Raw genomic sequence first — 27,219 nt, forward strand, 5'->3', positions numbered from 1 at the left:
GGTTAGGGAAGCTTTTTGACATACTTTTCTTAGGATTTATTTTTTGATACGAAAATAGGTTGTAGGGACCCTTATTTATAGATTTTTTAAAGTGCTTTTTAGATAGAGTTAGTGTTTAATTATAATTATTTTAGATTGAGTTAATGTTTAATTAGAATTATTTTTAAATAGAGTTAGTGTTTAATTAGAATTATATTAGATAGTTTTATAGTTTAATTAGAATTCTATTAGATAGTTTTAGAGTTTAATTAGGTTTCTTTTATATAGTTGTAGAGTTTAATTAGAATTCTTTTAGATAGTTTTTGAGTTTAATTAGAATTCTATTAGGGTTTTGACTTTAGTCTTATTAGATTGATTTAGGATTTTGACTTAAGTCTCACTTGATTAACTTGACTTTAAGATTTTGACTTAAGTCTTACTTGATTGACTTGATTTTAAGATTTGACTTAAGTCTTACTTGATTGATGTTAATTTTAATTAGGGTTTCACTTTACATAAATTACTGTTTTAATTATTAATTTTAAGTTTTTTAATTATTAAAATTGTAAATTATCGTTTTGTCCTCAGAGAGGACTTTTTGCGTTTAAAGTCATTTTTCAATGTTCTAGGATGTTTTGGAATCGATTTTTCATAAGGAATTCAATGGGAATATTAGTTTTTGTCATTTATGAAATTTTTTATGCAAAATGATTGTGAACTTTATGAGAGGTATTTTCGTAATTTTGTCAAATTTTGTAAAAATTGGCGAAATGATTTATTTGGTTTCAATTTGTTATTTTATGTGTTTGAAAGGGTTTTCCTGAGCGTAATGTAGGCTCTAGGGATGTTTTGAGGTTAGGGGTATTTTGATAATTTGATCATTTTTTAGTGATTTTTATCGTGAAGCTTCTTTTCGTCTGAAACTGATCATTTCTATGTTTTTGGGGTTATATTTTCTTAGCGTAGCGTGGTTTCTACAGTTTTGTTAGGTTGAGATACCTCATCCGAATTTCTAAAACATATCTAGCAACAAAATATAGCAATGGAATAATCATCCATCATTGGGAATCGTTGCAATGGATTGATGAGTTAATTAATCAGACGAGTGAAAAAATGGGGTGTCTATACACATGCAGACTATTTTATAATTGAGAATGTAAGTAGAGTCTGAGCGTTCTTGAAGGATAGTGACTCAAGTAGCTATTTGCAGGGTTAGCTCGGTGTAAACTTTTTTATTACTGAAAATGTAAGTAGAGTCAGAGCCTTCTTTAAGGATAATGGCTCAAAGAATCATTTGCAATATTAGCCCGGTAAAGGTTCCACAAAAAGTAAAGTTTACTTTAGGTAGAACTTGGGGGGAAGTAAAGTAGAATAAAGTATGCTTGAGCAGTTGACCAGTTTACAACAGAATGTGTATGAGCGGAGTGTATGAGCAGTTTACAATAGAGTATGCTTGAGCAAAGTATGCTTGAGCAGTTTGCAACGTGCTTGGACTAAGTATTGAGCAAAATAGGCTTTAGCAGTTTGCAGTGTGTAGTCAGAGCAGCTTGAGCAGTTTGCAGCTTGTTTGGAATGAGTGTTGAGCAAAGTATGCTTGAGTAGTTTGTAGTAGAGTGAGTTGAGCAATGTATGATCAGTGCATGTTTAAGTAGTTTTGTAGTTGAATGGGCTAATTGTTGAAGCAAAGCAGTAGTAAGTCCCTTAACAGCTTAGTGTATGTATGGGTCTTTTCAACCAGCATGCATATAAGCAGTATAGTCAGTAGAATAAAAGTGATAGGAGAGAAGACAAAGAAGAAAATTGAAAAGTGGCAGAAAGTGTAAAAAAAATTTCATTAATAGTTAAGAGAAAGTACAAAGGAAAGATCCCGAAAGATGGGATAGTACAGAAAGCACAAGTATAACAATAGAGAACAAGGTATCACTCAGGGAAGGGAGGTTTACTAGCTGAGAAAGAAGGCTAGGTAGTGGAAGCAAGAACGTCAGCCTAGGAAGTAGGGACAGTAGAAAGGTCTGTCTCAACAGTAGTGCTAGAAGGATCAGCAACTCCATCTTGGTCCATGTCAACAACAGGAATGGACGATTAGACAGGGGGTGGATAGATAAGCTGAGTTGAAGAATACACTATTGGGGTAGGATTCAATTCTAAGGTAGCACTAGCCTCCATAAGATCACCAGGGACTCGATTGAGGATGGTAATGGGATTCTCCTCCTCATCCAGCTAGAAGGAAGGAGCATGCCCACAGCGTCCAGTCCAAGGGGCATCCTGGAAAAGAGCTACCTCGAGAGCATCATCCAGGTTCTCTTCATCATCATTGTCCTTCTTTTCATCCTCGTACTGAAGTCGAGCAGCCTCGAAGCCTTCGTGGTAGACTTTTGCAGAAGATTCCTCTACCAATCGAGAGTATTGGGCATGTAGTTGCCCCAGCAGCTTCCTTGTCTCAGCCTCATCCTTTTTGGCCTGAACAGCCCTGACTGAATCAACATTTGTTCTCAGGGAGTTTAGCTTGAGTTCTTGTTGTTGAACTTTATCTCGGAGCTCCGGTAGCTCTGCATCTCTCCGTTACACTCTCTCATTGTAGCTGGCCAGTTCCAGTTGAAGAATATCCTGGAGATCTATCAACCTCTTGTTGGACGTCTCCAAAGCTAAGTTGGCCTTGGAGAATTAGGCCAGGTTAGCCTCTATTTCCTCTCTAGCCTCTTGAGAAAATTACCTAGAAGAGGCTAGCTTAACTTGGAGCATAGTTATTTTCTCATCCTACTATCTAGCCAAGGCAATTGCCTAATTTTTAGCCTCATGCCACTTCAGGAAGGCCACGGTTCCATAAACGTGAGCCTACGAAGTAAGAAACAATATGTTAGAGCATAGATATCGAAAAATAGTTGAGCAGGGCAGTTAGAGCAGTAGTTACCTGATGAAGGCTGTGGACGAAGCGATCGAAGTCCAGGTCAACGTTAGTCTTGTCAACAACGTCCCAGTCCATAGATGAAATGGATTGGAAGAGCAGGGAAATAGTGGTTACAAGGTCCTCAATCCCGCAACCTTTATTGTGGACGTGACAAGGGGGTCGGAAGAAGTTGCCTTTGCTCTCATCCCGAAAATAGGCTTTGTGGCCCATCCAAACAAAAGCAGCCTGCTCCAAGGGGGTCTTGCACGATAGGGTCCTCACCCTCAGACCCCTCAAAAGGGGAAGGGCTTTTCAAACTCGTCCTAACCAGACGACACCTTTTCCGCGGTAGAAGAGGAAGAACAAGGCTGTCATCCCTGGTAATGGCAAAATTCTACCCTGCCTCCTCCTGAATCTCCTCAGGAAGCTTTGTAAAAACAACAACGGTACTAGTAGTAGCACCAGTGGTAACTACAGTAGAGACTGAACTAGAGACGGAAGCAAGGGTAGCAGGCTTCCTAGACGGTATAGCTAGCTGACCAGCCTCTCTAGAAAGGTTGGTACCACGAGAAGCGTGGCTTCTCTTTTTCTTTCGCCTCTTGATTGAGACAATGGGAGGTGCAGCCTTGGTAGCAATAGAAAGAAGCAACTTCGAGAGGTCGATGTTCATGGCGTCGAAGAACCCTGGCAGAACCCCAGAAGGAAAGTCGTGTCACTCAGAATGGATCAAACGATCTGAGCCTAACACGTTGGAAGAAAGAGCCTGATGACTAGGATCCCTTTGTCGTAAAGTTGACGAAAGTGGATCAAGACTCTCTGCGGTACGACCAAAAGGAGCTCGTCGTGCAGGTGGCTAAGGGACGTTACTTAGAAGATCGTCCACCATTGCTTTCTCCGCAACCTTGGTTCTAAAGTCCACTACCTCTGGCCTACGATCTTTAGATGCTCTACGATGTATCTTCCTAGCCTCCATAGCCACCAAAGCGGAAGATTCTACACAAGAAGAAGAAAAATAGTTAAGAAAATAGTACAAAGCATGGACATAGTAAAAAAATGGGCTTTAGATAGCAGCCTAAAGACAACATTACCCTAGACGAAGTAGGGGACTCTGAATCCCTTATGGGGAGTACCAGGGAAAAATTCCCAGTCTTTAGAAGTATACAGGGGGTCTCTATGCCACCCTTTATCAGAACTTGGGAGGGAAGGGGTCAGAGCCACTACCGCATTCTTGGAGGACAGCGAGTAGAATCCCGGCTAGTGGGGGACACCTTCAGGTTGTACCAGGAAAGGAAGTCATTGGGGGTGATGCCCAGCTTCTTCACAGCCTTCACCAGACGATAGAAGTTCCTATACATTTGACCAGGGGTCCGGTTTATTTTACTCAATACCTCTTTAAGGAAAACAGATATAGGAAAATTAAGGCCGGCCTTGATTTGGCAGGCATAAACAAAGGTTTCTCCCTGGCAGCAGTTGCCAAGGGCATCAGAATCATCGCCAACTCGAATGTGCACCGAAGCAGGGATGCATAGGCTTCATCCAAGTTAAGATGCAGTGATAGCCATTAAAAGGCCAAGTATGAAAAAAAAAAGGAACAGAGAGAGAGATGGAGAAATTACCTCAAAGCAAATAGGTGACTGTTGCAGCAAAGCAGAAAAAGAGAGAGAATGAGCCTTTGTAGGAAAGCACAGAAACGAATTTATAGAGTTTCAGCATGATAGCAGATGAAGAATGCACTAAGTCCCCCATTTATAAGAAGAGACAAAGGAGTACGTACACTTGAGAGGATAGTTTGAGTCTAGTCGAAACGTCGCAAATTGGGGGTAGTACAGAAAGGCTAAGGGACACGTGGACGGATACAGATGAAGGGGAATCCATCTAAGCCGTCAGCAAAGATTCAAAGCGACGTCGCATTGAATATGTCGATTCAAAAGTAGCAAACGCAATTATGAAAGGCCTAAATAGCCAATATGAAAGTAGAATTGCGTCTCGAGGAAACGAAAAGATCTTGCACCTCCTCGAAAGGAAGTAGTTGTAAAGGAAAATAATTATGCAATGATCTTAACCCTACATGTGTCCAAGTTGACTAAGTGGTACTTGACACAGATCAGCTTATGAGGCCAGATCAGCCTATGAGGTATTGTCCAGCAATCAGGGCAGTTCAGAGTAGGGATCTTCCTAGTCTGGCTAGCAGGACAGCGTAGTGATAAGCAAAGCCAATCTTGCCAAGTGGGGCACGCCAAGCTTCGAGAAAATTGCAATACTGTTGCGTGCACGTAAATCTCGAAAATCTCAGAGGGGATCTTTACAATAAGTTCGATCGATCCAGAATATCTTGATTAGGTAAACAACCCCGTAAAAACCAGCAAAAAACTTATGATTGCAGCTTATACAGGGGGAAACCCTAGGGTAAGGTAGGGGGTTAAATAGCATAGTAAGTATTATTGAAAGGGGGATGAGACTGGAGAGATTGAGAGCTAACCAGTACTGTTTACTGTTCTTCTGCTTCTCTAACTTGAGCGTCAGAGTGTCTGTGGTAGGTACTAGGCCGCCGTAAGGAGGAAAGTGCTAGAAACGACTTCAGATCAGTACAGGTTGGGACCATCGAAGCCCTCCATCGGATTTTGACCTCACAAATACCAAGGGAACTCTATCATGGAATCTCTTTAAAAAACCTAAACGAACATTCCTACTTATAGAAATAATGTAGACAATATGGGGTATCATTTTCCATAAGATATCTCTAATATCTTATATTAATATCAAAGCTCTTCTCAAGGGTACTTTTTCACTTATCGCACACACCACCTCTAAACGTGCACCTTCATGCATTTTTAACTTTTCTTTAAACATTCTAAAATATTGGTCAACTTTCTAAGGTAGCCCAAATTTGGTGGAGATGATGAGTTGCCTAACACCTTCCCTATCTTCTAACCAGACCTCCCTACTTATATCTTACATAGACGAAGTTTTTTTTTTTTCATAAACTAGTCACAACAATGATAAAATCAAATTTCAAAATCATTTCGAATGTCCATTCATACCCATTTATAAATAAAATTGTGACTACTCCAATTCAATTAGAAATTCGGGTTTCAATGAACGGGCCCCCACTCGAAAGGGCCCAAAAACAACAATCTTTCAATAAAATTGGCAAACGGGCCTCAAAAGCCCGAATCACTCAAATATAACATTTTGATCGAACCAAGACCCCTGAGACCTCCTAGTGGTCTAGTAGGCCTACCAAAAAGAATTGGTGCACCCCCACCTTCACCGCTCCACCCCCAAACCCAAAAATACCCAATTTTCAATAAAACTCGCCAATGGGCCTAAAAAGCCCGACTTGCCAACACGTGGCATTTTGATCAAATCCAATATTTTTAAAAATCTCAAAAAAATGAATAAAATAAATAAATGAGACTTGGGACACCTATCATTTTCTCTACCCTCACTGCTCCATCTCCGAAATTAAAAATATCCCAAGTCCATCTACGGCCCACCAACCTTCAACTCTCTAAAATCAATCCCTCACCTTACCCCCTTAACCTAAACCTAACTCCACATAACTTAAACCCCAAAATATCTCCAACATACCCCACCCTACCCTAAAACAAACCCTACCCGATCTCAAAATAATTTAAAACCCTCCTAAAACCCAAGCCCAACCCATATCCAATTTATATCTAACCCACAACCCTAATCCATAAATCACTACCCACATCAAACCAATCATCACTTTTTCATCAAAAATGACACATGTCCTATCCTCATCTCACCTCCCTCATCAAACCACCAACTCCCATCTCCTTGTCTAAAAATTAATTACCCTATTATTTTTCTCTAGAAAAATCACATCAACCCACACCCTCCTAACCTACTATCATCACTCCCTACTAATCAATCATCACCTTCCCCTAATCTATCATTATCATTACCTACAAACCCATCTCTACAACCTAAACCTACATCCCTTCTCTCAAATCAAATACTCATTTTCTCCAATCAATTAAATTTAAACCTCTAATCTCCACACATCTTGCCACATGTCACCATCTCCCTCACCCTCCCAACCACCCTCTTACACCATCCATTCTCTTAAATCAAACACCACTCAATTACAACCACCCTCTTAAACACCCATCATCTCACCTCACCAAATACTCTACTCAAACGGTTTGGGTAAGATCCAAACCATTTGGATCAAAACACAACCCATTTACCTCCATTACATAATTACCCATCTCACAATTCCTAATTTCATACCCCCCACCCTCAAAACTCATGTCATTCTCTACTCTCCCAACATTTCACCCCATCTTACCCCTAAAAATAACTTCCAAACTCTATAAAACCCCCCTCATTCTCAACTCTCACTACCTAATGAAAATTTGAGAAAAACCCCCAAGTCTCATAAGAAAAAAAATCATTCTCTCTCACTATCATACTCAGCCCTCTAATCTCAACTCTCAACTCTCTCTCATTATCATACTCAATCCCTCAATTCTCCCAACTTATCAACTCAACCATCAACCATCAAAAGACTAACTCATTATCATATCAAGATCAAGAAAAGAATACTCATATTTAAGAGGATATAGAAGATCAAATCAAGTTAAAGATGGGTTTGGGACAAGAATCACCCCCCTTCTCTCCTCCCTACTTCCCTCTTCTACTTCTCCCCTTCTCTACACCTACATATACACCATCAATGGCTTGAACCATCAAAGGGCCCCTTTTTCAATAAGGGTGCCCTCAATGGTTTGAATCAATATTAAAGTCTCTCATACTTTGGGGCACATTTTGGATTTTTCGATTTCCTTTTATTTTATTTTTATTCTTAAAAATGGATCGAATCCGAGGTTACCACCATGGTGGATAGACTATGGTGCCTAATACCTTCTCTACTTCATAAAATGGACCCCCTTACTTTGAATCAAAAGTTGGACCAAATGAGCCATATTCGTACGATAGTCATCAAATATCAAAAAACATGATTTTTCAAAAAAATACAATCCGGGTGACTATTCCCACCCATTTCAAATATGAATGGTGACGACTCCAAAATCCCCCAAAGTAAATGATATATTCAATGTTGAATAAATCACGTGTCCACAATATTAATGCATTATTATATATAATTTATACTATATATATATATATATATATATATATATATATATATATATATATATATATATATATATATATAATATATATATATAGTGTATTTTATTATGTAATTATATATATAACATATAAATAATTTAATGTACATTTATTTAGAAAAATCGGTGATCAAATCGTCAATTTATTATTTTTTAATAATTATAAAATTATATATTATTTTTTAATAATGATTAAATAATATATTATTTTAATAATTTTCCCTAATATTAATTTTCATATCCTGAAGCAAGCGAGGAATAAAACTTTATAATATATAATGTATGCATCTTGTCAACATGTGCCCTGAGGGCACACATTTATGTGCATTAAATACACTTTGAAATAAGCATTTGAGGGTATTTGTGGTAAAAAAAAATTCTTTTAAGGGCATTTTTGGTAGAAAATTAATTTTCAAGGTCTATTTTAGGTGTGTGCCCTTAGGGTCCATGTTAATAAAATCCATAACTTATACATGTTTTCTAATAGGCAAACGGATTAGTGGTTTGTAGTTATTACAGAATGAATAAATGTAGATTCTAATCTCTGGTCGAGGTGTTAAAACGTACAATTTTACCTCAGAACAACTCTAAGGAAAATATCCAAAATAACTATCGATAATAGATATTAATGTGCTTATGAATAATAATTTATGAATAGATATTTTTTATATTTGAGGGATATGCACTAAAAACATGCTATCCAAAATGGTTATCCACAAATATTTAAAAAAAAATTTAATTCAACTCAAATAGAGATAGAAATGGAGATGAATAGTACATTGGAGATCCATAAAATTCAAATTGACTCTCATAAATAATAATTGGAGGATAAAAATTGTTGGAATAAAAAAAATTGAGACTCCAAACTTACTATCTAAAATTGAGACTAAAAATCCTTTTCTCCACATAATTTTTTTTATTTAGAATTGTGATAAATGCACGCGATTGGTATGTGGCTGATGTGCCAAGGGCACAGAACCATAGATCTTTTTCATTGGAATACACAAGAAAAAGATATGCGATTTTATGCCCTTGTCACATCAGTCGCATATCCAACTATTTACCTAAATTGCATGCATTCATCATTATTCTTTTATTTACGAATAATGCTAAAGTGACTTCAGGTTGAAATCTCATATCCTATATCTTGATTTGAAAGTGTATGAGTACCATTGATGCTTTTCATTGAGATACGAGTGAAAAATCATGGATGATTCCATCCACTTTCATGTCAGGAAGTGTCATATGAGATTCCAACTTCTTGAAATCACTCCATCAAGACTCTTTATTTAACTCTCCAAAATGCCCAATTGAGACTTGAGAGTAGTTCGAGGTTGGAGATTTGGAGATTGGAGAGTGCCCAATGGCAAGGGTCCCACCTCCTGAAAAAGATATCAAAGCGTTCAAGCTTACTAGAGAAAAATTTGCTGTATTTATAAAAATAAAAAATTTATGTCAACACTTGTGTGATGGAATACATTTTCCTCTCATCTATCCTAATCCTATAACTAGAACGATACAAAATTGATGACTTCCATTTGTCAAGCACTCCTACTACTGAAATATAAATCTAATTATTTTTATTTTTTATTTTTTTAAAAATATTTTTATTTTAAATTTCAAGTTGAGCGGTTGACGTCTTCTTTTAGACATAAACATCAAAAGCTCATAAATAGGAAAGTAGCAAATTTCCTCTTCAATGATCTTTCCTCGCTAAACCGCCGTGATCCTCGAACTCGAACTCGATTAAAAAATCCTAGGATCATCTAGTGGTCCGAAGTTCGGGATGATGTTACACACTGTAATTGTTACTATCGTCACATAGATTTCTTCGTGGTGTTTACAGCAAATAATTAGACACGTGTGAATTATTTACTGCTGTTAATTTAATTTAATTATTACCAACTCCAAACTAAGAAATGAAACGTGGAAGAACCCATTTATCAAAAAAAAAAACGTGAAAGAAACCCAAATAATTACATTGTCTTCACGCGTTGGTTTGAAACTTTGAACTAAATAATTGAGCTCTAGCTGCTTAACTGACTCCCTCCTTTATATATCCCCAGGGTTCGATTCGACTTCATCATCAACGATAAATCTCTATTTGCTTTCTACCAAATATTCATCCAAAAGTTTAAACTTTGAAATCTCCATCACAGAAAATATTTGAAATAATATTATATTATTTTCTCTAATGTCAGAAACCGAAGAAATTCCATTGGAGAACGCCGTCTTGGGGAAATACGAGCTCGGGAAGTTACTCGGCTGCGGAGCCTTTGCAAAAGTTTACCGTGCGAAAAACATTCAAACTGGGCTGAGTGTCGCAATTAAATGTATCAGCAAACAAAAGATTGTTAAGGGAGGATTGATTTCGCAAATCAAACGAGAGATCTCTATCATGCGCCGTATGCATCATCCTCACATCGTCAAACTCTTCGAAGTTCTCGCAACCAAGACTAAGATTTACTTTGTCATGGAGTTAGTTAAAGGAGGTCACCTCTTCGATAAAGTCGCCAAGGGTCGTTTCAGCGAAGATCTCAGCCGTAGATATTTCCAACAGTTGATCTCAGCTGTTCGCTATTTCCACTCTCATGGAGTATTTCATCGAGATCTGAAACCTGAGAATCTTCTTCTTGATGAGAATGGAGACCTCAAGGTTTCGGATTTCGGACTTAGTGCTGTAACGGATCATATCCAAAATGACGGACTGTTACATACACTTTGTGGTACGCCTGCTTATGTGGCACCTGAAATCATAGCGAAGAAAGGTTACGGTGGTGCGATGGTGGATGTGTGGTCGTGCGGCGTCATCCTCTATGTTCTGAACTCTGGTTATCTCCCCTTCAACGATCTAAGTCTAATGGAGATGTATCGTAAGATCTCTAAAGGACAGTTTCGGTGCCCCAAATGGATGTCGCACGATCTTCGTCGATTTCTATCTCGTCTCCTCGATCCGAATCCCAAGACAAGGATTACCGTTGATGATATCGTTTGTGAACATTGGTTCAAAAAGGGGTACAAAAGGATTAAATATTACGAAGAATCAGATTTCGATCTTAAAGCTGATGGTGAAGAAGATCGAAAGGCCACGTTCTTGAACGCGTTTGATATAATCTCGTTCTCTTTTGGTCTCAATTTATCTGGTATTTTTAACGATTCTTATAACTCGGTGGAAGGCGAACGATTCGTCTCGGCCGAGTCACCAGAGAAGATTATGGAGAAAATCGAGGAGGTCGCAAAATGAAGGAATGGAATTTGGTCTTGGAGGGACAAAATGGGGATTTAATTCTTAAAACAGAATTTTACCGGTTAACGGAGAATCTGGTGGTTGTGGAGGTGTGGCCCTACCTAGAAACTTGGAGAAAGAAGCTCAATGACCTGTGGGTCAGATGACGTGAAGTCACCGGGTTTATGAACTCAGGCATGTGGGTCAGACTTTACTTCATTGTATCTTTATGCGTGTGAACGGAATAACTGACTCGCAAGAAAACAAAACATACTTTTACCGGGTTTTACTGTTATAAGTTTTCCAATAATTTTTTTTTTAAGAATAATGATGAATGCACCCAATATTGGTACGCGGCTGACGAGGTAAGTGCAGAGAATCGCACATCTTTTTACCATGTATCTTAATGAAAATGATTTATGACTATCTGTCCTTGCTACGTCAGCCACGTACCCAATCACGTGCGTTCAATCACGACTCTTCTTTTAATTAATTTATAATCATCAAAACTCTCGGTTTTACCCTCTAACCTAGTTTTAAATCTCGGCAAGACCCAGATGACTCGTCCAAATCATCCATATTGTTCATGAACAGGATGGATAGACAAGGTGACTCAGATAATGTTTTAAAGATAAAATCGTTGATCAAACCGATTTTTTACCTAATCGGTAGGATTGAGGTCCAATCGGGGTTCAATTTGGTTGGACTGCATATATAATATGACTTCCCTATAAAACATAAATCAATACTTGATATATAAAATTGGTCTTGAATGCAAAAATTTAAATTTGGTTCCGTTGAGTGGCATAGGAAGAAATTGCCCAATCAATCACATTTCCACACATTGTATCAAATCTAAACCACTTTGTAGTTTGTATTACAAAAAAATGATGGATTGCTTGTGTTGGACACTACGTTCAAAAGAGTTGGACTGTCCAACCATTGAATTTTAACATGTATCTTGAAAACAAAATCTATGGTTATCTTTCCACTATCATATCGGCTCAGTGTTGAACGTAATGTCCAATGCATGCGAAGAAGACTAAGAACTGGATTTTGAGAAAAAAAACTTAAAACGACCTACAATCCCCCCCCCCAAAAAAAAAAAAAAAAAAAACCCCAAGGAAATCCATTAAGGATTTGATTTCTATTTAAGAGTTGAATTTGATCAAAACAAAATCTTGTTGTAGACACCTAAAAATGGCGCAATACTTTTCTGGGATCAAGGCAATTTCTCAGATGCTCCAGATTAGGGAGTCACCCAACTCAAGGCCCTAAGCACTTTTAATCATTTCCAAAAGTCTTCCTAGAACTTAAATCTAAACCTTAAAATCTTATCTAGAATCCCATAAATGTTGCTTGAAATCACTCTTGAAAATCCTAAAAACCCAAAAAATCCCTTTTATAAACTCCAAATCTTTCCCGAACAAATCCCAAGCCTTCCCAAACATTTTAATCACTTTTTAGAAGAATTTAAATCATTCCCACACTTCCTCCAAAATTCTGAAAGCTTTCGAGTCCTCCAAACCCTCATCAGGAATCCTTGAACAAAAAATAAGTCGAATCCAACACTATTCAAGGCCCAAACTCATTCATTGTGGAGCCCCCACAGTAAGTTGATATAACATAAAGGCTACTATGACCGACCTTGAAGGTTGGTCATGTTAGTTTGAATGACTTTTAATTGCCCAAACACTCTTTGCACACTTGCATGCACTCCAAATTGACAAGACAAGATATAAGACCGACCTTGAAGGTCAATCTACTCCCAATACTATAAATAGAGGTCTTACCTTCCTCATTTCACACACCTCAAGCTCCTTCTTGCTTTCATTCTTGTACTCACCTATTATTTGGCTTCTTGTTAGCCTTCCCTCTCTATCCAAAAGTCCCACTGCTTTCTCGCCAACTCTCTGACATGTCGAACCCTTGTTCAATAAAATCTAAGGTTCCGCTTACCTTGTCCATACCTTCCTAGTTACTAACTCAAATCCAAACCTTTGAGCCCCCGACTACCTACGCAGCTGAATCTTGGCCCAATTTACTTGAGTCATTTCTCACTTTAAAGTCAATTTATTTTTAATTATTCTTTGATATCCCTAATATCCAAATCCTAAATTTCAAGTTCATACATATGCCATTATTGCAATCAATGCACTACCTGGCCATAATTCAAGGATCCTAATTAGATTAAATTCTAAAATTTTAGAAAACATGATCAAAGCAGAAAGTTAAGGCATCCTTAGGGTGGGGGATCGGGGTGCTCAACACCTTCCCATTTATTAACCGAACCACTTACTCAGATATCTAAACCAAATACTAGAATGAGAGTCACGATTTTGGGTAACCATTCACACCCCTAAATTCAATGAATGGCAATGAGTCCTAAAGAACTCGAAATCCCTAAAGATTAAAGATAGTCCATAGGCATCAAAACCCATGTGTCTACAGTTGATGACTCCACCAGGGACAATGCTATTAATGTTGGTTCAAGATTTTGTTTTCTTTATCTATGCTTTCATTTATATGATTTTTTTTTTCTTATCTTGTGCATGAAAACATTGAATAAATCTCTTCATTGCTAATATTCATGAGCATAGCCCAATTTTCATAGCCTACCCCTTCCAATAAAATGATCAAATCTTGGATACCAGTAACCTAGCGTCCCAAGGTCATTTAACTTTGGTAGTGAATATGAAAGTATCCTCTCAAATTGCCAACCTAATGAGTGTGTACGTAGGTATGCATAGAGATTTTAAGATTGATTAACCTCGTATCTCTTACCCAGTGCCGCATTCATAGTCTTGCATATAAAAATAAACCATTATCCTCCTTCGCACCAGGGGTAATAGAAAAATGAATGCAAAAAAATTTGAACTTCAATATACTCTTATATCCTGCAAAAGTTTCCTTAAAAAGTTATCCTCAGGGCTACTATGTTTTGTCAATCCCTTGGGGAAAACATGTCCCACCAAGTTTCTTAGGGCTATTATGTCCCGCAATTCTCTCAAGGCTACTATGTCCCACCTACCTTTTAGAGCTACTATATCTTGTCAATCTCTTAGGACTATTATGTCCCACCAAATCTCAAGGCTACTATGTCCCATCAACCTTCTAGGGATATTATGTCTCGCCAATTTATAAGGACTAGTATGTTTTGTTTCTAGGAATACTATATTCCACCAATTCCCAGGGTTATTATGACCCACCAAACCCAGAGGCAACTTTGTCCTGCCAATTTCTTGACCTATTATGTCTTATTAATTCCTAAGGCTACTATGTTGCGCCAAACGTAGGGAAACTTTATCCCACCAATTCCAAGGACTACTACGACCCACCAAACCTAGCGGAAACTTTGTCCTACCAATTGCCATGGCTACTATGACCTGCCAAACCAAGGGAAAACTGTCCCATCAATTTTCTAGGGCTACTATGTCTTACCAATTTCTAAGGCTAGTATGCTTCACCAACCTCTCAGGGCTACTATTTCTCATAAAAATCTCAAGGCTACTTTTTCCCTCAACCTCTAAGGGTTACTATGTCTTGTTTTTCACGAGTCTATTATGACTTGCCTCTCAATTCATATGTTAGGCCTAAAACAAATCTTGCATTCATCCCTTATCGAGAATATTTAAAAGACCTTCATCATTGGGAAGGATTTTAATTTAGAAGGTTCATTTTGAAATATATGTACATATACTATTTCAGGAAAAAAATATTGAACACATGAGCATCTACACAGAACATAATTATTAATTTTTGAGTTCAAATCGAAACTCGAATCTCAAAGTCAACTTTGGCTTTATAATTTGAAAGGAGAACTAAATCAAAGAAGAATGAAATGAATGGGATAATTGGCCAAAATATTAAAGTATCAAACTCAATTCAGTCTAAGGCCCAAAGATGACCCAAAAATCTTGAACATTGGCGTTTTTTGCCCTTTTTTACTTGTTTTGTAAACTCTTGGCTCACAAGAGTATAAATTGTGAATGACCAAAATATATGAAAAAGGTTTTGCCCACAATTGGGGCAACCAAATGTTTAAACCCCTTTCAGTTCAAGCCCCAATCTTAAAATCATTTCAAACTACTAGCATACTTTTTATCCGTAACACCAAAAGAAAACACCATGTCTCCCTATCGATCTCTCTGCATTTTTTTCTACTTGAAGACTCTCGAAAGTTTATTAATAAGAAAAAAGTTGAAAATATCTTAATCATTCAAAAAAGATGAGTTTACATTAAGAATAAGAGAATGAAAAAATTTCAAGTTGTGATAATTAACCTTTGAGAATATACATCCAATAGAAGAATTCAAATCATTAGTAGTCTTGAACCGATAAACACATATGTTATTGAAATTTACTTAAATCAAATCTTGAAATGGAGAGCGACCTTGTTTTTACTATTTTAAATATATATTTACTCCTAGTTATCCCCTCAAGCCTTCATTATCCATTTATAACCCAGAACAGAGGAATGCCACCCACATTGGAGCGTATTTTAAAAAATAAAAAGAAAAAGAAAAAATGAAAATGTGAAGAAAAGAAGAAGAAGAAAAAAAAAATCAAAATGCTAAAGAAGACATAATTGAAGATCATAAAGACAATATGCGGCGGGAAGCTACGACAAAGTTTGAAAGAATAATCAATGAAACAACATACAACTTGGTTGAGATCATGGTGGTAAAAGATGAATGACTATTAACCCAAAGTAGAGATCAAAGATTTTCTATAAAAATAAATAAATGATCATGGTGGCAAATATGCATGGCCGCCATCCAAAACTTTTGATCAAAGATATTCCATGATGAATAAAAAAATCGATGTGATAAAAGATAGAATCCTTATCCCAAAGCTTAGATGTGATATTGTTGCAATAAAGAATGAAAGGAAAAAAAGAAAAAGAGAAAAAAAAAAAAAGATAAACAAAAATAAAGGCAAACCTCGGTTCAACCCTATCCATCATTTTAAATTCCACAATTTTGACCTTATACCCTTATTTCATAAACCTAAACCCTTTGCTACATTTTGTCCTACAAATAAGCCATCTCCGATTATAAAATTATTTAAGAAAGATGATATTTGCATCTATGAATTGGTAATGAATGACCGACCATTTATCTGAGAAAAAAATATAAAGACAATAAAATATGACTTGAAAGGACACAACGAAAACTCGAAGGCACTGTGAGTGAAAGAATCAAGTCATGGAAATATCAAACATCACAGGCACGATGAATCCTAAAATGGGATCGATGCGCAAAATTATGGAGTCGAACTTGGTGAAAACCCTAACTGGCACAAAAGGTAAAAATGGCATGAAGAAAACAAGAAAAACCTAAAAGAAAAGAAAACATAAAGAAGAAATAAAGAAAATCGAGGAAGACTCGAAAGGAAACAAGAAGAAACTGAAGATACAAAAAGTAATCGAATCATATTATGCTCAGATCGTCAAAGAAAACACAATAAATCCCGAAAACCAAATATATCTCAAGCCTCATCAACTCCGAATCAAAATAACCTTCATCCATATCTCCAATCTAATCCTTAGGCTAATGTTCAACAATGAGGGTGACTTTAAAGGGCCTATGAAAGAATAAGAGATAAATACCTCTCCATTTTTTTTAAATATCTTAATCATCAATAAATAATTTTGAATTCCCAATCAAATTGTTTTGCTCATGTTCCAAAAATAGATTTTTATTTATAGTAGTCATTTTTTATTTATGCAATTGTATTTATTTTACAGGCTCCTTGAAAGAAAAAATATATTGTCGATAAATCATCAAGATCAATTTCCATCATGTGATGAATAATTGAGAATAAAATTAAGTCAAAACACAAAAGTAAGATTTCACAAGTATTATCCCTCTCCTGAATCCAAAGCTGTAAATATAATTATCACATTAGATTAATAGCACAAAACTCAAACATTTTGACAAGACTTTTATGAGAAAAGTCTTGACGAAGCAACAATGTGCAACAAAACATAATAAGTATGTTTCTTTGAGTATCAGACTCCAATCAATGAGTTTAGGTATCCGTTGACTCCAAGAATAAATGCTAATTGTAAGATGCAAAGGCAATAAAAAAGAACAATCGAGATTAAACATTGAATTATCTATTGAAAAATTTATTGAGTGACTTGTTTAGGTATAATGTGGCTACTATGCTCTGAAACCTAAAATGAGAGAGGGCTCATTTTCTTCATTAAGAGTATGGGATCCTTCACCTTTTTATCCTTGAAAATGGATTCTACTATGTAATCCTTCTTTACATTGAGATTGATATTTAATCTTGGTATGCTAAGTTTTCTTCCCATTATAACCTACACAATTTTGGGGTGAATATAAGTTTTAGGTTTTGTTGCATGCAATTCTTACAAAGAGGTGCAAGTGTAGACACCCAAAAATTACAGAATATTTTTCTAGGATCGGTGCAATACTTGGTGATTTCGCAGATGCTCCAGATCAAGGATTCACGAAAATCAAGGTCCTAAACGCTTATACAAATTTCTAAAAGCCTTCCAAGAACTTTAATCTAGACCTTGAAACCTTATCCAAAATCCTAAAAACCTTACTTGAAAATCACTATAAAAAAATCCTTTAAAAAGCCCAAAAATCCCTTCTAGAAACTCTGAGACTTTTTTCAACAAATCTTGTAATAACCTGAGTTTTTAATGTGTATCTTGAAAACAATCTAATAGTGAAATTTTGAAAAAAATTCTAAAAGAAAAGCTTAGGGTAAAGCACTAGAATTTTGTTATGTTCATTTTCAATAAAAATTGACTTCGTCATTGGATTTAAAATAGCTTAAAAACATACATTAGCTTGTAAGCATACTCGAATTCAAGTTCTAACGAAAAAATTATAAAATCCTTGAATTTCGTGTTAAATGAGATCTAAAATGATGAATTTTTGTTAGAGCAAGAATCAGTAAAATCTGATTGCACCATTAGGTTTGTAACAAAAAATTATTAAAAATAGAGTATTCATTCGTCGAATTTCGAGTCCGAGAAGTCAAAATATCATTAACTATTGAAATAAATGAAAATTACCAAAATACCTTCCAGGCCTTTTTAAAAAAGAATAAACTTATTCTTTTATTTCATCTCTTTCTCTTCAACGACCCCAAACTTTAGCCATCTAAACCTTCAAGGGTTTCATCTCCTTCTCATCTAGGTCCGTCACAAACGAGCCATCGTCGGGCCTCGACGAAGAAGAAGAAATTGTCGTCGTCGACGAGCCCTTCAAGTTTACCGTCTTCGATCCTTATTTTCTTATCTTATTCCCCATTCTCCACCAAACACTAGCCACATATGTCCAGTGGGTTTTGATACGTTTTTACTTGAGGTTCCTTAATGACAGATTCCTCTTTCATCGTAGAAAAGAAAAAAAAGGGCTATCACCAAATCTTCTCCAACCACCGTTCGTGCACAACCAAACACACTCAACCTCGAGTTTTGTGCTACCTCACCTTGACTTCCTTGCTAGCATTTCACATCTGACAACCACGAACTTAGGTAAGGGACTCTCAATTCCTATTAGTAACCGTAGATTGCTAAAATATCCATCTAGGATTTTTATCGAATATGTGTTGTGTTTATAAATCATAGAAATTTTTTATTTATTTTCAAGTTCATGTTAGAATTACATATTTGACGTGTTTTTATTGAATTTTAATAATTAATTCATGCGTGGGACAATGGATTTGAAGAACGAAGGAGAAACCCAAAAAATTAGATAAAAAATCCAATTTTCGCGAACTGAATAGCTTGTTGACGGTACAGTCATTAGAAAATTTTATAAAATGAAGGTTTTGTCCCCCATTTTGAAATAATGGGAATGGTTTCAAGATTCAAATATCAAAGGATTAAAATCCAATTTTTGGTTCTAAGAAAAAAATTTAAATTTCGACGTTTTCGTCAAATTTTCAAAATCAAATATCTTTTGCATTAGTTCAAATTGAATTTTAAAAATTACATGATGTCGAATCTCATATTCAAGGCTTCTATTTTCAAAAACTTATTTTCAATTACAAAAACTTTGAAAAATTATATTTTCGACACTTAGCCAAATTTTCACCAATTTTCATAATTTTGATAATTTGGTTCTGCACATTATCGAGATCCCGTTTTGACTAAATTTTGATAGTTTTTGGTTAAATGATCAAAATGAATTTGAAAGTTTGAAAAAAAATTATTTTGTTCGAAAAAGTGAAAAGTGAAAGAGGTATGGGTTGAAGTGATTTTGTTGGAGTGTTTTAAGGAAAAGTGATGGGTTAAGGTGTAAGAGATATGGGTTGTGATGTGAGTGATTGATGGTGTTAGAGAATGGTGATAAGTTATTGTGTATAAGATATGAGTTATGAGGTAGGTGGTTGATGGTGTTAGAGAATGGGGATAGGTTAGGTTATGATAGGGTATGGGTTGAGGTGATTTTGGGAGAGAAGTGATGTGGGTAGATGAATTATGAGAGAAAAGTGATGGGGGTAGGTGATTAGATGAGGGAGGTGAGTGAGGATGATGACATGTGTCATCTTTTGGTGTGAAGAGGGTGATTGATTGATGTGGGTAGTGGTTAATGGGTTATGGGTTGTGGATTAGAGGTGGATTGGATATGGATAGTGGTTTTTGGGCTTTTAGTGAATTGGGCTTGGATTTTAGGAAGGTTGTAGGTTATTTGGCTTTGATGGGGTTTGTTTTGGATTGGATTTTTGAGGGTAGGTTCGTTTTAGGGTTTAGGTGATATATGATCGATTTTAGGTTAGGGGTAAGGTGAGAAATTAATTTAAGCATGAGTTGAGGGCTTTTGGGTTTTGAATGGGCTTAGGGTGTTTGCGGATTCGAAGGCAGATCGATCGAAGTAGAGGAGGGGTAGGCATCCCAAGTCTCACATTTTTTTAATTTATTAATTTTTTAAAGATTTTTGCAATCATTGATTTGATAAAAAATGTCACGTGTTGGCACATCGGGCTTTTTAAGTCTGTTGGAGAATTTTTATTGAGCATTCGGGTATTCTTGGATACAAAGGCGGAGCGGTGAGGATTGGATAAGTGTAGGATAGGTCAAACTCCTTTGGTAAGTCCCTTAGACCATTGGGTGGTCTTAGGGTCCTCAGTTCGATCAAAACGTCACTTTTTAGTGATTTGGGCTTTTGAAGCCCGTTGGCCAATTTTGTCGAAAAATAGATATTTTGAGTGGAGTAGGTAGATGGGAGCATGTCGAGTCTTTTTGGTGGGCCACTAACCCGTTGGAAGGTTTTAGGGGCTTCGATTTGATCAAAATGTTAGATTTTAATACTTCGGGCCTTTCAGGCCCATTGGCCAATTTCATTGGAAAATTACTATTTTTGGGCCCTTCCGAGTGAGGGTTTGTTCAAATTGGGGTGTCTACAGCTGCCCTTCTTTGCATGAATTATGTGCAAATAACTGGAAAGAATAAACTAAACCCTTATTTGTACGGGCCAGGCAAAATTTTGCAAAACACGACTTCGAATTACCAATTGAGTTGATAACTTTTGTAGAAAATGGTTACTCAAGCACGGGGTCTGACAGAGTTACCTTATTAATTCCTTGATCTCGATGGTGCGGACCTCGTGTGAGGCCTTTGATTTGATGAAAAGTGATTTTGGTATTTCTTCAGTCATGTTCTAACAAATCGAAATTGAATGCAACTCGAAAGGGTTTTTGAAATCCTTTTTGATTTTCTGAATTTTTTTTTATGTATTTTTTATTTGATTTTTGATTTCTTCCCTTTTTTATTCATTTGACTGATCCGTACTTGGGACACGATGGATTTTGGTTCCTTCTCAACCGTGTTTCAAAAATGGACAGCTCTATCGTTTCTTTCATCCGTTCTGGGAGCACGGATCCAACCAAACTTTCTTCATCCATGTTGGTGATACGGATAGACTAAACTTTGTTTCACCCGTACTGGTAACACGGACCAGTACAAGTTTCAAACGATTTAAGCCTCGCGCCTCATCCTTTTTCATTCTTCTTTGGTTTTTCTTCGATTTCTTCTCCCTCTCTGGTGATTTCCCTCATTTTTCTTCATTTCTCTTTGATCTCCTTGACTTGGGCACTTGGTGGATTGGTTTGGAAGTTTTGGAGCTTGTGTTTCTTTTGGATGCCCGTGGAATCGACTTAAAGCTTCAAGGATTTCATTTGGGGTTACAATCTCACATCGAGGTGAGTTTTTACCAATTTCTTTTCTTGATTCTCCCTTTCCGTTTATTTTGTAGTATGAGAATTGCCTTTGCAAATTGTCTTGAACACGACCATTTCATCATGTTTGTTTATTTATTCTATTGTACGCTTTGTTTGCTTTGAAACATTGATTAAGCATCTATGGATTGTCCCATTCATTATTTATTATTATTATTTTTTTTTTTTTTTTTGTTTTCATTGGACCTGAATGTTCTCCTTGTTTTGGTGGATGTGGATGGTATGGGTGGTGGGGGTTTAGTTGGTTTACGGAACTCGGATAATGGTAGTAGCCTAATGGATGGAGTTGTGGATGATTGAGTTTGTTAGATCGATGGAATAGTTGATGGCCTGTTTTTTGAATGGTTATTGGGACTGGTGGATCAAGTTGGGTAAGGAGGATTGGGTTGTTTTGGGCCTTGCCTGGACTGTTTTGGAGGGTCATTTGAGGTTCAGAGTCACGGGTGTAGTAGCGATGAGGTTTGTGTTTAAATGGTAATGTTTAAGATCTATAATGGTGATTCTAGGGATATTAGAATGGTGAGTTGGCGAGTCGAGTAACTGGGTGGATTTTTTTCTTTCTTTTCATTTTTTAGGTTTTAATGGGCGACAGATTTATGGTGGTGTTTGGATTGGGTTGATGTGAATGGGTATGATCTAGTGGATGTGACAGCCTTGGTTAGGCAGGTTTGGTGTGTGGGTTTGGGATTGTCTTGGTAGGGATTTGGGGTGGTTAAAAGGCTATTTTAAAAGGGAAGAAGGTGATTAAGGACTGGATTGGGATTGGTTTAGGTTAGGTTTGGGGTGTCTTAAGGGACTGTTTTGGGACTGTTGTAGGCATGTATTAGGGAATTATTTGGGTTAAGAAGTGAGGAGTGCTTTTTATTAGGTTCAAGTGAGAACTAAGGACGGTTAATGGGTTATTTTGGAGTGAGAATGTGGACTGTTTAAGGATGGTTTGGGTATGGATTACGGGTATGGTTTTAAGGGTTTAAGATTGCGGGTATGGTTTTAAGGGAGGGTTTAGGATTGTGAGATGTTTAAGGTGGGAAGATTGGGTAAATGAGTAATTTGGAGACTGTTTTTGACGAGGATTGAGCGTAGTTAGGGTTTGTTTGAGGTTGGTATAAGAGCGGTTTTGGACGACTGATTGAGAGGTTGTGTGGTTAAGAGATGATGAGTGGAACATTATTTGGATTGTTTAGCGACTGCTTAGACATTGATTTCTCCCTCTTTTTCTTTCTCTATTTTCATTGGGCATGCTTTTGATGTGGAAATATCTTTTATCATGTTCGTTATTTATTTATTTATTTATATATGAACATTTTGGCTTGCTTTGGTTATCCACACATTTTCTCTCCCTTGAATGGTATCTTGATATGGTGGGGATGTATTCTTAGCACAGACATGGATTTGGCTGGGTAGGACTGGTTCGGATAGGTTTAACCGGGTTAGGTTTGACCGGGTTTTGATTGGGCTGACTGGGTTTTGGGTTTGACTGGGCTGATTGGGTTTTGAGTTTGACTGAGTTGACTGGATTGACTAGACTGAGTTAACTAGGCTGAATGGGTCTGCTAAGTAGATTGGACTAGATAGGTTAAACTGGGTCGATTGATTTGACTTGACTAAATAGGTTAAACTAGGTCGACTGAGTTGACTTGAGTTGACTAGGCTAAACGGGCTGATTTGGTTTTGACTGGGTTAAGTAGGTTGAATTAGGTTTGACTGGATTGACTGGGTTAATTGAGTTTGACTGGGTTTTAGACTGGGTTAAATGGGTTAGTAGGGTTGATTGAGTTGACTGGGTTGGCTTCATCGAGATATGTGATCATAGGGCTTTGCGTTGTCGATTTGACCACTTGGCGACTTGCAGATAGGTAGAAAACGATGGACTCGAGTGGCGAGGCATTCTTCAGATAAAGAGGAGGAGGCGAGACCCAGGACTCGAATCCATTTTGCTTTGGGGTCCGGTGTAGTGAAGGAGTATGGCTGGCCGAGACAACCTTTGCAGAGGCCTAATTCGTCTTCGATAGCTGGTTTCTTCTTCAGGAAGTCGAGCAGAGGAAGCCAACACTTCTCAGAGTGATCCGGCTGAGGACCTACTAGGTAGTAGTGGTGGGAAAGGTAGACGTGGCCTCCAAGGCCAGGCAGATAGGGTCGTTGGTAGAGGTAGAGTAGGCAGAGAGGTTCCTAGGGTCGAGATCCCTGAGGAAGAGAGCTAGAGGGTGCTAGAAACCCCTCTTCTTCCTGGGCTGGGAAGGCATGTCTCTATGCTCGTTCGCTTGGATATCCCTACCCCCTATCCTTCTGCTAGCTTCAAAGAGAGATGGAGAGCATTTATTTCCACAGTTGCACTATTTTTTTATGATATTCGAACGCAGTTTGCTACCGTGGGCTTCGGCGCCTTCTTACAGATACCGGCACTCAGAGCAAATCGACCTCTGTTTCAAGCCATGGTAGAGAGGTAGTTTTCTGCGACTCATTCTTTCCACATGCCAGAGGTAGAGATAAGCATCAAGCCTTCTGATTTTGTGGCGATTACTGGCATCGCGATAGATGGAGAGCCCTTGCCCTTAGCCATGCTGTCTGTCCAGGAGGTGGGCGAGCTATTGGGTATCACTAGAGTCCCTGCTTCCATGGTGGGGAAGATGGGCAGGATCAGTACGGAGGTGCTGATGGGGCTTTTATTGATTGAGGGAGAGGATGGGGCTCCTCATACCTATAAAGAGAAATCGGCTCGCTTTGGAGATTTAGACTTTGATATTATTTTCCGCTTCTGCTTTCTCCTTCTCATCGGCAGTTGTTTCTTCTTAGATGATGATTCTTCAGTTTCCACCATATTCCTCTCGATCATACATGATATCGACCATATTAGCGATTTTGATTGGGGGAGTTTGATTTATGACACCATTTTGGCTGGACTTGATTGGGTAGTGGAAGGCCTCACTGCACCTCATGGAGCTGGTATCTCTACTTGATTCTTCTGGCAGTTCATTGAGGTAAACTATATATCTCAATTTCGTTTCTTCTCAGTTTTTTTCTCAATATCGAGTTCATTGTCTGATGCTTTCTTTCTTTTCCCAGATTTTCGTTCACGTATATTTTCCATTCTACCTGCCCACCCGTCGTCATCCTGACGAGGGTTATCCTTTAGGTGCATTTTGGGCTACCAGAGATGCCAGGGCTATCAGGAGTAGCCCTAGGAGTGTCCGAGCCCATATTGATCGATGTTGTCTCCGAGATGTGAGTACTTGAACCTTTTCTCTTTATTCGACTTTGAAGCTATCTGTATCTGTTATCTGACTATCTCTTTTGTAGATCTTTTTGTCACTCTATGAGATCTACTACGTACCGTTAGAGGACGACAGGAGGTGCGGAACACCTATAGGCGTAACACCAGACGACAGCGCTACCCCTACTTCATCGGAGAGCAGAGATATACGTTCTATCTAGGGGAACGTTTATTTTTCCAGCACGATGGGAGTCTTCGCATTCCTATCGCTCCACCTGAGCCTATCTCGGGGGCTATGACGGTGGATGAGTATCTTGCCCAGGCGAGGGGCGTAGATGCTACTGGGCTTATGAGAGTAGGTGATTACCAGGCTTGGTTCCGAAAGGCATCCATTGGGTGTATCATGCCTGTAGTCACTGCTCGGGCTGGGATTATGGAGATTGGAGGGGTCCTGCTACAGGAGCATGCCGTCACGGTACGTATTCTGTCATTGCTACTTTTCCTTAGAACTTTTTGTTTTTTATCGTTCTCACTTGGTCGATATCCTTGCTTTTAGGTCGATGATCTTCGTCGTCTTCGAAAGGGCTACGATGTGATCGAGGCCCAGGCGACAAGGGCTATGGAGATGGAAAACAGGTGGAGGGCCTCTAGGGCTGAGGTAGAAAAGCATGCTGCTGGGATTGAGGAGCAGGAGGCTCGCATCAAGGCGCAGGCAGCTAGGATCTAGGAGCTGGAGCTGAAGATGGCACTGCGAAAGTCTCGTTTTCAAGCTGAGATGGTACGTTCTTTTCTGTTTCTCTTCTTTCTTCTATTTCATAGGTCGTAGTTCATAAGTATTTTGTTTTCTATAATCTTTTCAAGATTATCATCGACATCGAGACGGAGCGAGCACCTCTGCGCGGCCTCCGACACCTCCTAGGGTAAGTATTTGCATTTTAATTGTTCATTTCCTTGCATATTTTGTATGTATCTCTGCCTGTATTTTGATCTGCTTTGTTTCTTTATTTTTAGGCCTCCCCTTCTACTGGTCCTTCTGTCTCTGGTGCTGATTTTGCGAGTACTACGGAGCAGGATGCTGCTCTGGATGCGGAGCTATTATTCACGGATTCGGAAGGACGACTGCGAATGCATGGTCTACCTTCTTCCAGGGTGTTTGGCTCGGGTGCAGTGACCGAATCTTCTTCTGGAGCGATCCCAGAGACTCAGAGTGCCCGGGACGATGCTCCCCCCTCGATCTGATTTTGTACCTTGCAAAACATGTAAATATTCTTGTGTTAAACTTAGACATGTTTGTAAACATTTTAAACTCTTGTATATATATATCTGTTAATCATTTCTTAACATTTATTATTTCATTGTGGTCATGTGTATGAGTGATTCGGGCCTTAATAGGCCTTCAAGAAGTGATATTGATCATTAGGGCCTTTGAGCCTCTTGAGTGCTAGTGAGCTTATGAGCCGGTACATGGTGCGATTAGGGTCCCAAGGATCCTTTGCGTGTATTCTTGAGTGGTGTGAGTCGTTTGAGGGCCCATGGTGAGTGAGGTGGTTTTTGAAAACCTAGTTTGGCCCAGTATGATCCGGGTGAGTTCCCACGCGCCCGGTATATGGTGAGTGAGGTGGTTTTTGAAAACCTGGTCTGGCCTAGTATGATCCGGGTGAGTTCCCACGCTCCCGGTATACCTTTTAAGGACTTTTGAGGGTTTTGATGGCATTTATCGAGCATGTGAGAGTCTCGATCATTTCCATGTGATTTTAATGTATCAAGCCCTGAGATAACCGTTATGTAGTCCTGATTTGTCAAAAACTCAAATGACTCAGGGTTCCAAGGCTAAAACATTCTGGTCCGTGTTTTCAACACGGATGACTCTTGTCATTTCTTTATCCGTACTCCCAGAGCGGATAAGTCATCTTAGATTTTATCCGTTCTTAGAATAAGGTTAAGTCAATTCTGATTACATCCGTACTATAGGTACGGATGATATCATTTTTACTTTATCCGTGTTGGAACCACGGACCAGTACGATTCCCTTTACAAAATTTGTTTCACCATTGTTGTGCCCTAGCATTTCACTTTTCACGATTTTTTTTTACTTCCCTTTTTCACTTTTTTAGTCTACTTTTGCTCCTTCTTCCTCAAAACTTCTCTTCAAGCTCAATGGAAGTGCCCTCTACTCTTTCCAACTTGAAAAGGTATGGCATTGTTGATCCTTTCTTAGGTAGTTGGATAGATAGCATGGATAATGATGAGAAGGCTCAATGGTGTTTGAATAAGTTGGGATTCACTATTTCTTTGCCCAAGGTACTATTGCAATAGAGTTTGATTGAGGCAATGCTAGGGTATTGGATCCCCGAACTCAATCTCTTTCGATTTGGAGAACATGAAATGGCTCCCACCATTGAGGAGTTTGAAGTATTATTGGGGCTTGGAATATCGGGTGCGGTTGTGGTTCCACCTTTGGGTGATGGGTATCGAAGTGAGACTTTCGACTTCTTGGGGATCAATCAGAAGTTTTTGAAGATTCCGG

General features: G+C 38.1%; 1 pseudogene; it reads left to right on the forward strand.

The window, feature by feature from the left end:
• Positions 1 to 10,074: 10,074 nt before the first annotated feature.
• Positions 10,075 to 11,678, forward strand: LOC147386531 (CBL-interacting serine/threonine-protein kinase 14 pseudogene; annotated as a pseudogene).
• Positions 11,679 to 27,219: the final 15,541 nt, after the last annotated feature.

This window comes from Akebia trifoliata, chromosome 14 (genome assembly GCF_017979445.1).
Source record: "Akebia trifoliata isolate Shusen 1 chromosome 14, ASM1797944v1, whole genome shotgun sequence".
Lineage (NCBI taxonomy): Eukaryota > Viridiplantae > Streptophyta > Magnoliopsida > Ranunculales > Lardizabalaceae > Akebia > Akebia trifoliata.